Genomic DNA, 15,345 nt, shown 5'->3' with positions numbered 1-15,345 from the left:
AAACTTTACTTACAAAAATAGGCAGTGGGCAGGATTTGGCCCCTATTCGGTAGCTTACATACCTGCTCTTAAGGATCCCAACTATATGCAATTACTGTGAAGAGGCCATATTTTTCATATATATCATATTTCAATATATTCCATATTTCCTATCAATTATACATGCATACTTAAAACATCCTTGAGAAAAATGCCTCAAACTACATAGTTTGGTTAATAGTAAATAAAGGAGAATTTCCAGGTATGGCAAAGTTTAGAGGTGAATAAATCCTATCCCCAGGAAACAGTTTTAAAACTGGACAAAAACTACGATTTCAGGGCTCTGAAATCAAAAAGGGCAAACAACAATTTGATAAGCATTTATTCATGAAATAATGCTGAACTTCTAGTAATGGAGGGGAAATCTGATGTTCTGGGGCTGCTCCCATCCTTTCACCACTCCCAAGCTAGTTCAGCCTTGTAGTTAGTTCTAGTGTAGCACCGGCTGTGAAAAACCAGCTAGTTGACATGATGTGGAGCTTTTGAATGGAAAAACCCTTGTCCAGCACTATTATCGATAAAAATAACAAACTAACTGTCAGCAAAAGTAACAAATTTGATAGGAAATGAACAGGGAAAGCCACAGTTCTACTAGCCTGCTTAGGTCAAGTGACAGAATGGGAGACTAGCCAAAAATTTAACCAGAAGATCCTGGAATAAGACCGTCTAATTAAGCTCTTTACACATTCCTGATAGAGTTGTATGGCCTCTTAATTTTTTTGGCTCCCTTTTATATTGCAGGATCCTAAATTTTTCCCTTTTGCTTCTTTCTTCCTTCACACCCAACTGCCATAAGGTGCTTCTCCCTTTCTACCTTTTTCACCCATTCATCACCCCACCCCGGAAGCTGTGCATTTAAAAAAACTATCCCTTCAAGTTGCATGGTGTAGTTCATGCTAATAACACCAGGAATTGGAGATCATGCACTAGCATTTGGCATTTTTTCCATTTTATTTACAATTGTTTGGAAGTTCTCTGTCAAGTCATGCTGAAGCTGTGGCTTTCATGCAGTTTGTTTCTTCCTTATTATGTTCTATATTGTTTATAGAGGAAGTACTGAGAGGTGGAAAGGAAAGCAGCCATTATTATCTTCAACTACCTGGCAGTCCTACTTCTTTATTTACTTTTTTTTTAAATTTTTTAATGTTTTTATTTATTTTTGAGACAGAGAGAGACAGAGCATGAGCAGGGGAGGGGCAGAGAGAGAGGGAGACACAGAATCTGAAGCAGGCTCCAGGCTCTGAGCTGTCAGCACAGAGCCTGACGCGGGGCTCGAACTCACGGACCGTGAGATCATGACCTGAGCCGAAGTCAGACGCCCAACTGACTGAGCCACCCAGGTGCCCCTTTATTTACTTTTTTAAAAACAATGTTACTGGCGTATAATTTACATGTACCACAAAATTCACTCCTTGTAAGTATACAATTCAAATGTTTGCTGAATGTATAAAGTTGTGCAACTACCACTACAGTGTAGTTTTAGAACATTTCTACTGCCACAAAGTTCCCTTATGCCAATAATTTACAGTCCATTCCCACTCCTACCTCCAGCCTGAGCCAGTCATGTGTATGCTTCCTGCCTCTAGAGGAGTTTCATATAAATGATATCATACAGTCTGGAAACTTCATATAAATTAATTCATACAATATGTTGTCTTTTTTTGTGTCAGCCTTCCTTCACTTAGCATTATGGTTTCTGAGGTTCACACATGTTGTAGTGTCTAGTTTATTCCTTTTTAATTTCTGAATAGTATTCCGTTGTATGGATATACCATATTTTGTTTATCTACTCACCAGCTGCTGTATATTTTAATTACTTGTAGCTTTCGGCTACATGAATAATGTTGATATAAATATTCACATAAGTCTTCGAGGGAACATACGTTTTCATTTCTCTTGGGTAGATATCTAGGAGTGGAACTGATAGATCATGCTCTCAGTTTATATTTATCTTGTTAGTTTTTAGAAACTACCAAATTGTTTTTCCAAAGTGACTAACATTTTACATACCCGTCAGCAACATACAAGGGTTTCAGTTTCTCCATATCCTCACCTGTGGTTGGTATTGTCAGTCTTTTTTATTATAACCATTCTACCGGGTATAGTGTCTTATTATGATTTTAATTTGCATTTCCCTAATGACTAGTGATGTTGAGCATTTTTATGTGATTATTAGCCATTAGCTTATCTTTGGTGAAATATTTATGCAAAACGTTGTCCATTTTTTAAATAAGTTCTCTTATTATTGAATTATAAGACCTCTTTATATATTCCTCAATTTGAAGTCCTTTATCACATAATATGATTTGCAAATATTTTCTCCCAGTCTATGGCTTGCCCTCTCATTTTCCTTAACAGTGTCTTTTGAAGTGCAAAAGTTTCAAATTTTGGTAAAGCACAATTTAGTTTTTCTTTTATTGATTGTACTTTTATATATAAGAAATCTTTTTCTAAACGAAAATCACAAAAATTTTCTCTTAAGTTTTCTCCTGGAAGTTTTATAATTTTAGCTTTACATTCAAGTCCATTTTGAGTTAATTTTTATGTCTCATATAAGGGTTAAAGTTCATTATTTTGTATATGAAAATCTAATTGCCTTTACTCCTTTGTCAAAATCAATTGACCATACGTGTGAAGATTTATTTCTGGATTTGCCATTCTGTTCCATTGGTCTATGTATCTATCCCACAAAAACAAGTGTCAGACTTAGCTATACAAAGGGCTCCAATGAACCAGAATCTCACAAAATACATTCCAATACCACAAAAATAAACACGAAAAAGATGAAGAGTTCTATAGAGTTATACTGCAAAGAAGCAGAAAAATGTAGACCAACATATATCAGTTGAGAAAAATTCTCTCCCCTAAAACAGGCATGAAGTACAAGAAAACTGTACAACACTTCAAGCACTCTGGAAACCCACTCTGAATTAGATGAAAACTAAGAGGAGAGGCAGGGAAGAGGAAGCTCAGTGCATTCAAGAAACAAAAGGAAGCAAAATATCTTAGAAATGAAAAATCAATTACAAGGCATTCCAATGGGAATAAATTCAAATTAAAATTTAATAAAAGGCACTGAAAATGACAGAAAAAATCCTCAAGAAAATGGGAATTGAGGGATATATTCTTGATATATATAACTTAGTCCTAATACTAGTATCTTATTTAATGGGAAATCACTGAGGGCATTTCCACTAAAATCAGAAACAAGACAAGAATACCCACTATCTCTGCTACTGTTCGACACTGTACTAGAGGTGCATTACAGTTAGCCATTACAATTAGATAAATCAACTAGATCAAAGGTTGGCAAACTATGGCTCAGTGGCCAAATCCAAATCTGCTGTTTTTGTAAATAAAGTTTTATTAGAACACATCCAAACCCATTTATTTATTGTTTATGGGTTGGTAGTTGAGAATGTATGTCCTCAAAGCCTAGGTAATTTACTATCTTATACTTTGAAGTTTGCCAATCCTTGAAGTAGAGAATAAAAAGTGGTAAGGAGGGGTGCCTTGTTAGCTCAGTCGGTTGAGTGTCCTACTTCAGCTCAGTCATTATTTCCTGGTTCGTGGGTTCAAGCCCTGCCATCAGGCTCTGCACTGACAGTATGGAGCCTGCTTGGGATTCTCTCTCTCTTCCTCTCTCTGCCCCTTCTCTGCACTTGCTCACTCCCTAAACAAACAAACTTCAAAAAAAATTGGTAAGGAAATAAAACTATCTCCATTTTCAGTGATATGACAATATAACAGAAGACTACTAGGGAATCAATGATAAAATCAAATATTTTAAAAATACAGTAAGGTAGAAAGATATAAAACTAATGTACAAGAACAACTAGCCTTCATATACACAAACAGTAATGAGTTAGAGATGGTAATGGTAGAGGAAAACCCCATGTATTTTATCAACAAAGATTAAATACTGAGGAATAAACTGAACAAAAAATATGCAAATTCCATATGATAGAAATCTTACAACACTGTGAAAGACATAAAAATGGCCTTGAACAAATGGGAAGATATCCCTCTTCTTGAATAGGATGACTCAACATCATAAAGATGTCAGTTCCCCCTAAATTAATGTATTATATTAAACTACCTACATTTAATGTAATCCCAATAAAAAGACCAACATACTTTTTTATTGAGTTAGACAAGGTGATATTAAAGTTCACATAGAAAATTAAAACAAAGAAGAAACTATGGGAGGGGAGCTAGTCCTACCAGATAGTAAAACATCCTAATTATAAAGCCTTATAATACTATAATACTTACAGTTTTATTCTTATGTGATTATTAGATTAGTATCTGCTTCCTTATTAACCTATAAACTCCATGAAGGGGAAAACCACCATGACTCTTAGATATTATCATTTCACTAAGCCCTGCCATAATGCCTAGTGTATAGTTGACACTGCAGGCCTACTGCACTCTTGGCGTTCTCAAGCATGTAGGGGAGGAAGAGGAATGCTATAGATAAGAAACAAACAAAAATACATAACTAAAGGTCATTCAATTAATGATAAGTACTAGGAAAAAATACAAAGAACTGGTGAGTAGAGAAGGTACTATTTGAGTTAAGGGCTGAATGATAGGAGTCATCTATGTGAAGATGCAGTAAATTGACAGAAGATTCCAGGGAGAGGAAAGTACCCATACAAAGGCCCTAGTATAGTAACAAGATTGGGAGGTTTGCATAACAGAGAGCCAATACAGCTAAATTGTAAAGGAGTATGGAACATGATAAATTACTAGAGCCTCGTTAAGCCATATTAGTGTGTATGATCTTTGTTTTAATTACAGTGAGAAGCCAATATAGGATATTAAAGTATGTAGTGGGCAGAATGGACTCCCAAAGATGTCCACATCCTAACCCCCAGAATCTGTAAATATGTTACATCATGTTGTAAAGGGGAATTAAGGAAACAGATGGAATTAAGGTTGTTAATCATCTGACTTAAACATACAAAGATTTGGGGTGCCTGGGTGGCTCAGTTGGTGAAACGTCCAACTTCAACTCGGGTCATGATCTTGCTGTTCCTTGGGCCCCATCGGTGCTGACAGTTCAGAGCCTGGAGCCTGTTTCAGATTCTGTATCTACCTTTTTCTCTCTGACCCTCCCCCTCTTACCCTCTGTCTTTCTCTCTCTCTCTCTCAAAAATAAGTAAACAATTAAAAAAATTTTTTTTAAATAAGAAGATTACCTCAGATTATCAGGCCTAATGTAATCCTTAAATCTGGAAGAGGGTCCTTAAATGTGGTTGAGAGAGGCAGAAGAATCAGAGTCTAAGTGATTCACTATGAGATGGACTCAACCTACCATTGCTTTGAAAATGGAGAAAAGGAGCCATGAGCCCAGGAATGCAGGCTGGCCTCTAGAAGCTCAAAAATGCAAGAAAACAGATTATTCTGTAGCACTTCCAGAAAAGGAATGCATGCTGTTTAAGCCACTAAATTGTTAATAAATCAAGGAAAAATTAATACAAAGTGTTAGGATGTGTTCTGCAGTTTTAATAGGTCATTTTGAATGACGAGGCTGACTTGATAGGGAAAGCTGCCTTGGCATCAGTGACAATTTTGATGTGATGTCTGATTTCATACTTCAACATACGGATGCTAGGGTTCAGGGCTAAATGTGAATTTCAGAACTACATTGGGGAAGTTTACCCAAAGATACTTAAAGTTTTTGTCTATAGGAGTTCAGTAATGTATCAAGCTCTGTAAGAAAGAGAAGCAGAGAGAAGAGAATGGCAGCATGGCCCACAACATGGGTCTACTCACCAGGGGTTAAGAGTGTACCTACTTTTGCTCACTATTGTATCCAGAGCCTCCAACCCAGCACTAGGCACAAAGTTAGGATTCAACAAATATTCCATCCATGAATGGTTGGTTGAACCATAAAATATTAGCCTTCTTTATAAAATGTCCTCTTAATTTTAAGTCCTTCCCATTAATTATTTACATTTTTCATAGGCCTATATGACTGAATAAATTATTTTTTTATTCTTAATATACCTATTTAAATTCAAGTTAACATACAGTTTAGTACTGGTTTCAGGAGTAGAACCCAGTGATTCATCACTTACATACAATACCCAGTGCTCATCCCAACAAGTGCCCTCCTTAATTCTCATCACTCATTCAGCCCATCTGCCCACCTACCTCCCCTCTAGCAACCCCGTTTGTTCTCTGTATTTAAGAGTTTCTTATGGTTTGCCTCCCTTCTGTTTTTATCTTATTTTTCCTTCCCTTCCCCTATGTTCATCTATTGTGTTTCTTAAACTTCACATGAGTGAATTCATATTTCTGAGTGACTTATTTTGCTTAGCATAATACATTCTAGTTCCATCCATGTTGTTGCAAATGGCAAGATTTCATTCTTTTTCATCACCTAGTAGTATTCTGGTGTGTGTGTGTGTGTGTGTGTGTGTGTGTGTGTGTGTGCGCGCGCGCGCGTGGGTGTGTGTGTGTGTGTGTGTATAAAATCAGTCGATGGACATTTAGGGTCTTTCCATATTTGACTATTGTTGATATATCACATTGCTATAAACATTGGGGTGCATGTGCCCCACTGAATCAGCATTTTTGTATCCTTTGGATAAATACCTAGTAGTGCAATTGCTGAGTCGTAAGGTACTTCTATTTTTTTATTTTTTGAGGAAACTCCATACAGTTTTCCAGAGTGACTGCACCAGTTTGCATTCCCATCAGCAGTGCAAAAGAGTTTCCCTTTCTCTGAATCCTCACCATCATCTGTTGTTTCCTGAGTTAAGTTTACTATTCTGACAGGTGTGAGGTGCTATCTCATTGTGTTTTTGATTTGTATTTCCCTGATGATGACTGATGTTGAGCATCTTTTTCATGTGTCTGTTAGCCATCTGGGTGTCTTCTTTCTAAAAGTGTTTAATGAACATAAGGGAAGGTAAGCAAAACTAACATAAAAACAGGGAGATGGACAAAACATAAGAGACTCCTAAATATAGAGAACAAACAGGGTTGCTGGAGGGGTGGGGGGTGGCGGATGGGCTAAATGGGCAAGGGGCTTTAAGGAGGACACTTGGGATGAGCACTGGGTGTTATACATAGGGGATCAATAACTGGATTCTACTCCTGAAATCATTATTGCACTATATTCCTAAGTTGGAAATATATTTTAAAAAATAAAATAGGGGCGCCTGGGTGGCGCAGTCGGTTAAGCGTCCGACTTCAGCCAGGTCACGATCTCGCGGTCCGTGAGTTCGAGCCCCGCGTCGGGCTCTGGGCTGATGGCTCAGAGCCTGGAGCCTGTTTCCGATTCTGTGTCTCCCTCTCTCTCTGCCCCTCCCCCGTTCATGCTCTGTCTCTCTCTGTCCCAAAAATAAATAAACGTTGAAAAAAAAAATTAAAAAAAAAAAAATAAAATAAAATAAATTAAAAAAAAAGACAAGTGTCTGTTCACGTCTCTTGCTCATTTCTTCACTGGATTATTTGTTACTGGGGTGTTGAGTTTGATAACTTCTTTATAGATTTTGGATACTAACCCTTTATCCGATATGCCATTTGCAAATATCTTCTCCCATTGTCGGTTGCCTTTCAGTTTTGTTGATTGTTTCCTTCACTGTGCAGATACCTAGTAATAAACCTAACCAAAGAGGTAAAAGACCTGTACACTGAAAACTACAGAAACCTTATGAAAAAAAATGAAGACACAAAGAAATGGAAAAAACATTCATCCTCATGGACTGGAAGAACAAATATTGTTAAAATGTCTATACTGACCAAAGCAGTCTACACATATACCACCAGCATTCCTCAAAGAGCTAGAACAGACAATCGTAAAGTTTGTGTAACCACGAAAGACCCCAAATGGCCAAAGTAATCTTAAAAAAGAAAACCAGGAGCACCCAGGCGGCTCAGTTGGTTAAGCAGCCGATTTCATTCATATCATGATCTCACTGTTCTTGAGTTCAAGCCCCATGTCGGGCTCTATGCTGACAGCTCTGAGCCTGGAGCCTGATTTGAATTCTGTGTCTCCCTCTCTCACTGCTCTTTCCCCACATACACTCTGTCTCTGTCTCTCTCTCAAAAATACAAACATTGGGGCGCCTGGGTGGCTTGGTCGGTTAAGCGTCCAACTTCAGCTCAGGTCATGATCTCACGGTCCGTGAGTTCGAGCCCCGCGTCAGGCTCTGTGCTGACCGCTCAGAGCCTGGAGACTGTTTCAGATTTTGTGTCTCCCTCTCTCTCTGCCCCTCCCCTGTTCATTCTCTGTCTCTCTCTGTCTCAAAAATAAATAAACGTTAAAAAAAATTTTTTTTAAATATATAAACATTAAAAAAAATTAGGAAAAAAAAGCTGAAGCATCACAGTTTGGACTTCAAGCTGTATTACAAAGCTGTAATCATCAAGACAGTATGGTACTGGCACAAAAACAGACACATAAATCAATGAACAGAATACAAAACCCAGAAATGGACCAACAAATGTATGACCAAATAATTTTCAACAAAGCAGGAAAGAGTACCCAGTGGAAAAAAGACAGTCTCTTCAGCAAATGGTGCTGGGAGAACTGGACAGCAACATGCAAAAGAATGAACCTGGGGAGCACCTGGTTGGCTCAGTCGGTTGAGTGTCTGGTTTTGGCTCAGGTCATGACCTCACAGTTTGTGGGTTCGAGCCCCACAATGGGCTCTGTGCTCACAGCTTAGAGCCTGGAGCCTGCTTCGAATTCTGTGTCCCTCTCTCTTTGCTCCTCCCCCCTCATGCTCTGTCTCTCTCTCCTTCAAAAATAAATAAAAACATTTTAAAAAATTTAAAAAAAAAAAGAATGAACCTGGACCACTTTCTTACACCATACACAAAAATAAATTCAAAATGGATGAAAGACCTAAAAGACAGGAAACCATCAAAATCCTATAGGAGAAAATATGCAACAACCTCTTTGACCTTAGCCGTAGCAATTTCTTACTAGCTATGTCTTAGGAGGCAAGGGAAACAAAAGCAAAAATGAACCATTGAGACCTCATCAAGATAAAAAGCTTCTGCACAGCGAAGGAAACAATCAACAAAACAATAAAAATTTTAATTTCTGTGTAGGCTATGGCAAAATTAATAAGTGGAATTCATTTGAACTAAATATAATACAGAAACCAACTGAAAACTGGTTTTGAATAGACTGTACTGTGCTTGAGTTTATAAACAAACTTACTTGAATGTAAACTGTATGAGGGTAAAGATGTCTTTTTTTATTTTTATTTATTTATTTATTTTTTTATATATATGAAATTTATTGACAAGTTGGTTTCCATACAACACCCAGTGCTCATCCCAAAAGGTGCCCTCCTCAATACCCATCACCCACCCTCCCCTCCCTCCCACCCCCCATCAACCCTCAGTTTGTTCTCAGTTTTTAACAGTCTCTTATGCTTTGGCTCTCTCCCACTCTAACCTCTTTTTTTTTTTTCCTTCCCCTCCCCCATGGGTTCCTGTTAAGTTTCTCAGGATCCACATAAGAGTGAAACCATATGGTATCTGTCTTTCTCTGTATGGCTTATTTCACTTAGCATCACACTCTCCAGTTCCATCCACGTTGCTACAAAAGGCCATATTTCATTTTTTCTCATTGCCACATAGTATTCCATTGTGTATATATACCACAATTTCTTTATCCATTCATCAGTTGATGGACATTTAGGCTCTTTCCATAATTTGGCTATTGTTGAGAGTGCTGCTATGAACATTGGGGTACAAGTGCCCCTATGCATCAGTACTCCTGTATCCCTTGGATAAATTCCTAGCAGTGCTATTGCTGGGTCATAGGGTAGGTCTATTTTTAATTTTCTGAGGAACCTCCACACTGCTTTCCAGAGCAGCTGCACCAGTTTGCATTCCCACCAACAGTGCAAGAGGGTTCCCGTGTCTCCACATCCTCTCCAGCATCTATAGTCTCCTGATTTGTTCATTTTGGCCACTCTGACTGGCATGAGGTGATACCTGAGTGTGGTTTTGATTTGTATTTCCCTGATAAGGAGCGACGCTGAACATCTTTTCATGTGCCTGTTGGCCATCTGGATGTCTTCTTTAGAGAAGTGTCTATTCATGTTTTCTGCCCATTTCTTCACTGGGTTATTTGTTTTTCGGGTGTGGAGTTTGGTGAGCTCTTTATAGATTTTGGATACTAGCCCTTTGTCCGATATGTCATTTGCAAATATCTTTTCCCATTCCGTTGGTTGCCTTTTAGTTTTGTTGGTTGTTTCCTTTGCTGTGCAGAAGCTTTTTATCTTCATAAGGTCCCAGTAATTCACTTTTGCTTTTAATTCCCTTGCCTTTGGGGATGTGTCGAGGAAGAGATTGCTACGGCTGAGGTCAGAGAGGTCTTTTCCTGCTTTCTCCTCTAAAGTTCTGATGGTTTCCTGTCTCACATTTAGGTCCTTTATCCATTTTGAGTTTATTTTTGTAAATGGTGTGAGAAAGTGGTCTAGTTTCAACCTTCTGCATGTTGCTGTCCAGTTCTCCCAGCACCATTTGTTAAAGAGGCTGTCTTTTTTCCATTGGATGTTCTTTCCTGCTTTGTCAAAGATGAGTTGGCCATACGTTTGTGGGTCTAGTTCTGGGGTTTCTATTCTATTCCATTGGTCTGTGTGTCTGTTTTTGTGCCAATACCATGCTGTCTTGATGATGACAGCTTTGTAGTAGAGGCTAAAGTCTGGGATTGTGATGCCTCCTGCTTTGGTCTTCTTCTTCAAAATTCCTTTGGCTATTCGGGGCCTTTTGTGGTTCCATATGAATTTTAGGATTGCTTGTTCTAATTTCGAGAAGAATGCTGGTGCAATTTTGATTGGGATTGCATTGAATGTGTAGATAGCTTTGGGTAGTATTGACATTTTGACAATATTTATTTTTCCAATCCATGAGCAGGGAATGTCTTTCCATTTCTTTAAATCTTCTTCAATTACCTTCATAAGTTTTCTATAGTTTTCAGCATACAGATCCTTTACATCTTTGGTTAGATTTATTCCTAGGTATTTTATGCTTCTTGGTGCAATTGTGAATGGGATCCTTTTCTTTATTTGTCTTTCTGTTGCTTCATTGTTAGTGTATAAGAATGCAACTGATTTCTGGACATTGATTTTGTATCCTGCAACTTTGCTGAATTCATGTATCAGTTCTAGCAGACTTTTGGTGGAGTCTATCGGATTTTCCATGTATAATATCATGTCATCTGCAAAAAGCGAAAGCTTGACTTCATCTTTGCCAATTATGATGCCTTTGATTTCCTTTTGTTGTCTGATTGCTGATGCTAGAACTTCCAGCACTATGTTAAACAACAGCGGTGAGAGTGGGCATCCCTGTCGTGTTCCTGATCTCAGGGAAAAAGCTCTCAGTTTTTCCCCGTTGAGGATGATGTTAGCTGTGGGCTTTTCATAAATGGCTTTTATGATCTTTAAGTATGTTCCTTCTATCCCGACTTTCTCAAGGGTTTTTATTAAGAAAGGGTGCTGGATTTTGTCAAAGGCCTTTTCTGCATCGATTGACAGGATCATATGGTTCTTCTCTTTTTTTTTGTTAATGTGATGTATCACGTTGATTGATTTGCGAATGTTGAACCAGCCCTGCATCCCAGGAATGAATCCCACTTGATCATGGTGAATAATTCTTTTTATATGCCGTTGAATTCGATTTGCTAGTATCTTATTGAGAATTTTTGCATCCATATTCATCAGGGATATTGGCCTGTAGTTCTCTTTTTTTACTGGGTCTCTGTCTGGTTTAGGAATCAAAGTAATACTGGCTTCATAGAATGAGTCTGGAAGTTTTCCTTCCCTTTCTATTTCTTGGAATAGCTTGAGAAGGATAGGTATTATCTCTGCTTTAAATGTCTGGTAGAACTCCCCTGGGAAGCCATCTGGTCCTGGACTCTTATTTGTTGGGAGATTTTTGATAACCGATTCAATTTCTTCGCTGGTTATGGGTCTGTTCAAGTTTTCTATTTCCTCCTGATTGAGTTTTGGAAGAGTGTGGGTGTTCAGGAATTTGTCCATTTCTTCCAGGTTGTCCAATTTGTTGGCATATAATTTTTCATAGTATTCCCTGATAATTGTTTGTATCTCTGAGGGATTGGTTGTAATAATTCCATTTTCATTCATGATTTTATCTATTTGGGTCATCTCCCTTTTCTTTTTGAGAAGCCTGGCTAGAGGTTTGTCAATTTTGTTTATTTTTTCAAAAAACCAACTCTTGGTTTCGTTGATCTGCTCTACAGTTTTTTTAGATTCTATATTGTTTATTTCTGCTCTGATCTTTATTATTTCTCTTCTTCTGCTGGGTTTAGGCTGCCTTTGCTGTTCTGCTTCTATTTCCTTTAGGTGTGCTGTTAGATTTTGTATTTGGGATTTTTCTTGTTTCTTGAGATAGGCCTGGATTGCAATGTATTTTCCTCTCAGGACTGCCTTCGCTGCGTCCCAAAGCGTTTGGATTGTTGTATTTTCATTTTCGTTTGTTTCCATATATTTTTTGATTTCTTCTCTAATTGCCTGGTTGACCCACTCATTCGTTAGTAGGGTGTTCTTTAACCTCCATGCTTTTGGAGGTTTTCCAGACGTTTTCCTGTGGTTGATTTCAAGCTTCATAGCATTGTGGTCTGAAAGTATGCATGGTATGATTTCAATTCTTGTAAACTTATGAAGGGCTGTTTTGTGACCCAGTATATGATCTATCTTGGAGAATGTTCCATGTGCACTCGAGAAGAAAGTATATTCTGTTGCTTTGGGATGCAGAGTTCTAAATATATCTGTCAAGTCCATCTGATCCAATGTCTCATTCAGGGCCCTTGTTTCTTTATTGACCGTGTGTCTAGATGATCTATCCATTTCTGTAAGTGGGGTGTTAAAGTCCCCAGCAATTACCACATTCTTATCAATAAGGTTGCTTATGTTTATGAGTAATTGTTTTATATATTTGGGGGCTCTGGTATTCGGCGCATAGACATTTATAATTGTTAGCTCTTCCTGATGGATAGACCCTGTAACTATTATATAATGTCCTTCTTCATCTCTTGTTACAGCCTTTAATTTAAAGTCTAGTTTGTCTGATATAAGTATGGCTACTCCAGCTTTCTTTTGGCTTCCAGTAGCATGATAAATAGTTCTCCATCCCCTCACTCTGAATCTAAAGGTGTCCTCAGGTCTAAAATGAGTCTCTTGTAGACAGCAAATAGATGGGTCTTGTTTTTTTATCCATTCTGATACCCTATGTCTTTTGGTTGGCGCATTTAATCCGTTTACATTCAGTGTTATTATAGAAAGATACGGGTTTAGAGTCATTGTGATGTCTGTATGTTTTATGCTTGTAGTGATGTCTCTGGTACTTTGTCTCACAGGGTCCCCCTTAGGATCTCTTGTAGGGCTGGTTTAGTGGTGACAAATTCCTTCAGTTTTTGTTTGTTTGGGAAGACCTTTATCTCTCCTTCTATTCTAAATGACAGACTTGCTGGATAAAGGATTCTCGGCTGCATATTTTTTCTGTCTAGCACCCTGAAAATCTCGTGCCAATTCTTTCTGGCCTGCCAAGTTTCAAAAGAGAGATCAGTCACGAGTCTTATAGGTCTCCCTTTATATGTGAGGGCACGTTTACCCCTTGCTGCTTTCAGAATTTTCTCTTTATCCTTGTATTTTGCCAGTTTCACTATGATATGTCGTGCAGAAGATCGATTCAAGTTACGTCTGAAGGGAGTTCTCTGTGCCTCTTGGATTTCAATGCCTTTTTCCTTCCCCAGTTCAGGGAAGTTCTCAGCTATTATTTCTTCAAGTACCCCTTCAGCACCTTTCCCTCTCTCTTCCTCCTCTGGGATACCAATTATGCGTATATTATTTCTTTTTAGTGTATCACTTAGTTCTCTAATTTTCCCCTCATACTCCTGGATTTTTTTATCTTTTTCTCAGCTTCCTCTTTTTCCATAACTTTATCTTCTAGTTCACCTATTCTCTCCTCTACCTCTTCCATCCGAGCCGTGGTGGTTTGCATTTTGTTTTGCATTTCCTTTAAAGCGTTTTTCAGCTCCTCGTGACTGTTCCTTAGTCCCTTGATCTCTGTAGCAAGAGATTCTCTGCTGTCCTGTATACTGTTTTCCAGCCCAGCGATTAATTTTATGACTATTATTCTAAATTCACTTTCTGTTATATTATTTAAATCCTTTTTGATCAGCTCATTAGCTGTTGTTATTTCCTGGAGATTCTTCTGAGGGGAATTCTTCCGCTTGGTCATTTTGGATAGTCCCTGGTGTGGTGAGGACCTGCAGGGCACTTCCCCTGTGCTGTGGTGTATAACTGGAGTTGGTGGGCGGGGCCGCAGTCAGTCCTGATGTCTGCCCCCAGCCCACCGCTGGGGCCACAGTCAGACTGGTGTGTGCCTTCTCTTCCCCTCTCCTAGGGGTGGGATTCACTGTGGGGTGGCGTGGCCCGTCTGGGCTACTTGCACACTGCCAGGCTTGTGATGCTGGGGATCTGGCGTATTAGCTGGGGTGGGAAGGCAAGGTGCACAGCGGCAGGGGGGGCAGGCTTAGCTCACTTCTCCTTAGGTGATCCACTTCAGGAGGGGCCCTGTGGCAGCCGGAGGGAGTCAGATCCGCTGCCGGAGGTTTGGCTCCGCAGAAGCACAGAGTTGGGTGTTTGCGCGGAGCGAGCAATTTCCCTGGCCGGAACCGGTTCCCTTTGGGATTTTGGCTGGAGGATGGGCGGGGGAGATGGCGCTGGCGAGCGCCTTTGTTCCCCGCCAAACTGAGCTCTGTCGTCCGGGGGCTCCGCAGCTCACCCTCCCTTTGTCCTCCAGCCTTCCCGCTTTCCGAGCAGAGCTGTTAACTTACGACCTCCCAGACGCTAAGTTGCGCTTGCTGTCGGAACACAGTCCGTCAGGCCCCTCCGCTTTTGCAAGCCGGGCTCGGGGGCTCTGCTTGGCTGGCGAGCCGCCCCTCCGCCCGGGCTCCCTCCCGCCAGTCCGTGGAGCGCGCACCGCCTCGCCGCCCTTCCTACCCTCTTCCGTGGGCCTCTCGTCTGTACTTGGGTCCGGTGACTCCGTTCTGCTAATCCTCTGGCGGTTTTCTGGGTTATTTAGGCAGGTGTAGGTGGAATCTAAGTGATCAGCAGGACGCGCGGTGAGCCCAGCGTCCTCCTACGCCGCCATCTTCCTGTCGACTCCAAGATGTCTTTTTTTAATTCTTCATTGCTGGATCCTACAGGACTTAGAAAATTGTAATATAACGGATGCTTAATAAATATTTACTGAATAAATAAGATAATTATTTTTATAATACAAGAATATACAGGATATTAA

The 15,345-nt window shown here is 39.5% G+C and overlaps 1 protein-coding gene across 1 annotated transcript in view; it reads left to right on the top strand.

Moving 5' to 3' along the window:
* LOC115510631 (WD repeat containing planar cell polarity effector) overlaps positions 1 to 15,345 on the top strand; it is a gene marked incomplete at its 5' end in the record, with an annotated part of 394,777 nt that overhangs the window by 333,408 nt on the left and 46,024 nt on the right. The window lies entirely within an intron of this gene.

The sequence above is a fragment of the Lynx canadensis genome, chromosome A3 (genome assembly GCF_007474595.2).
Source record: "Lynx canadensis isolate LIC74 chromosome A3, mLynCan4.pri.v2, whole genome shotgun sequence".
NCBI classification, from domain to species: domain Eukaryota; kingdom Metazoa; phylum Chordata; class Mammalia; order Carnivora; family Felidae; genus Lynx; species Lynx canadensis.
Note: the sequence above shows the minus strand (reverse complement) of the source record. Positions and strands in the feature narration are given on the sequence as shown.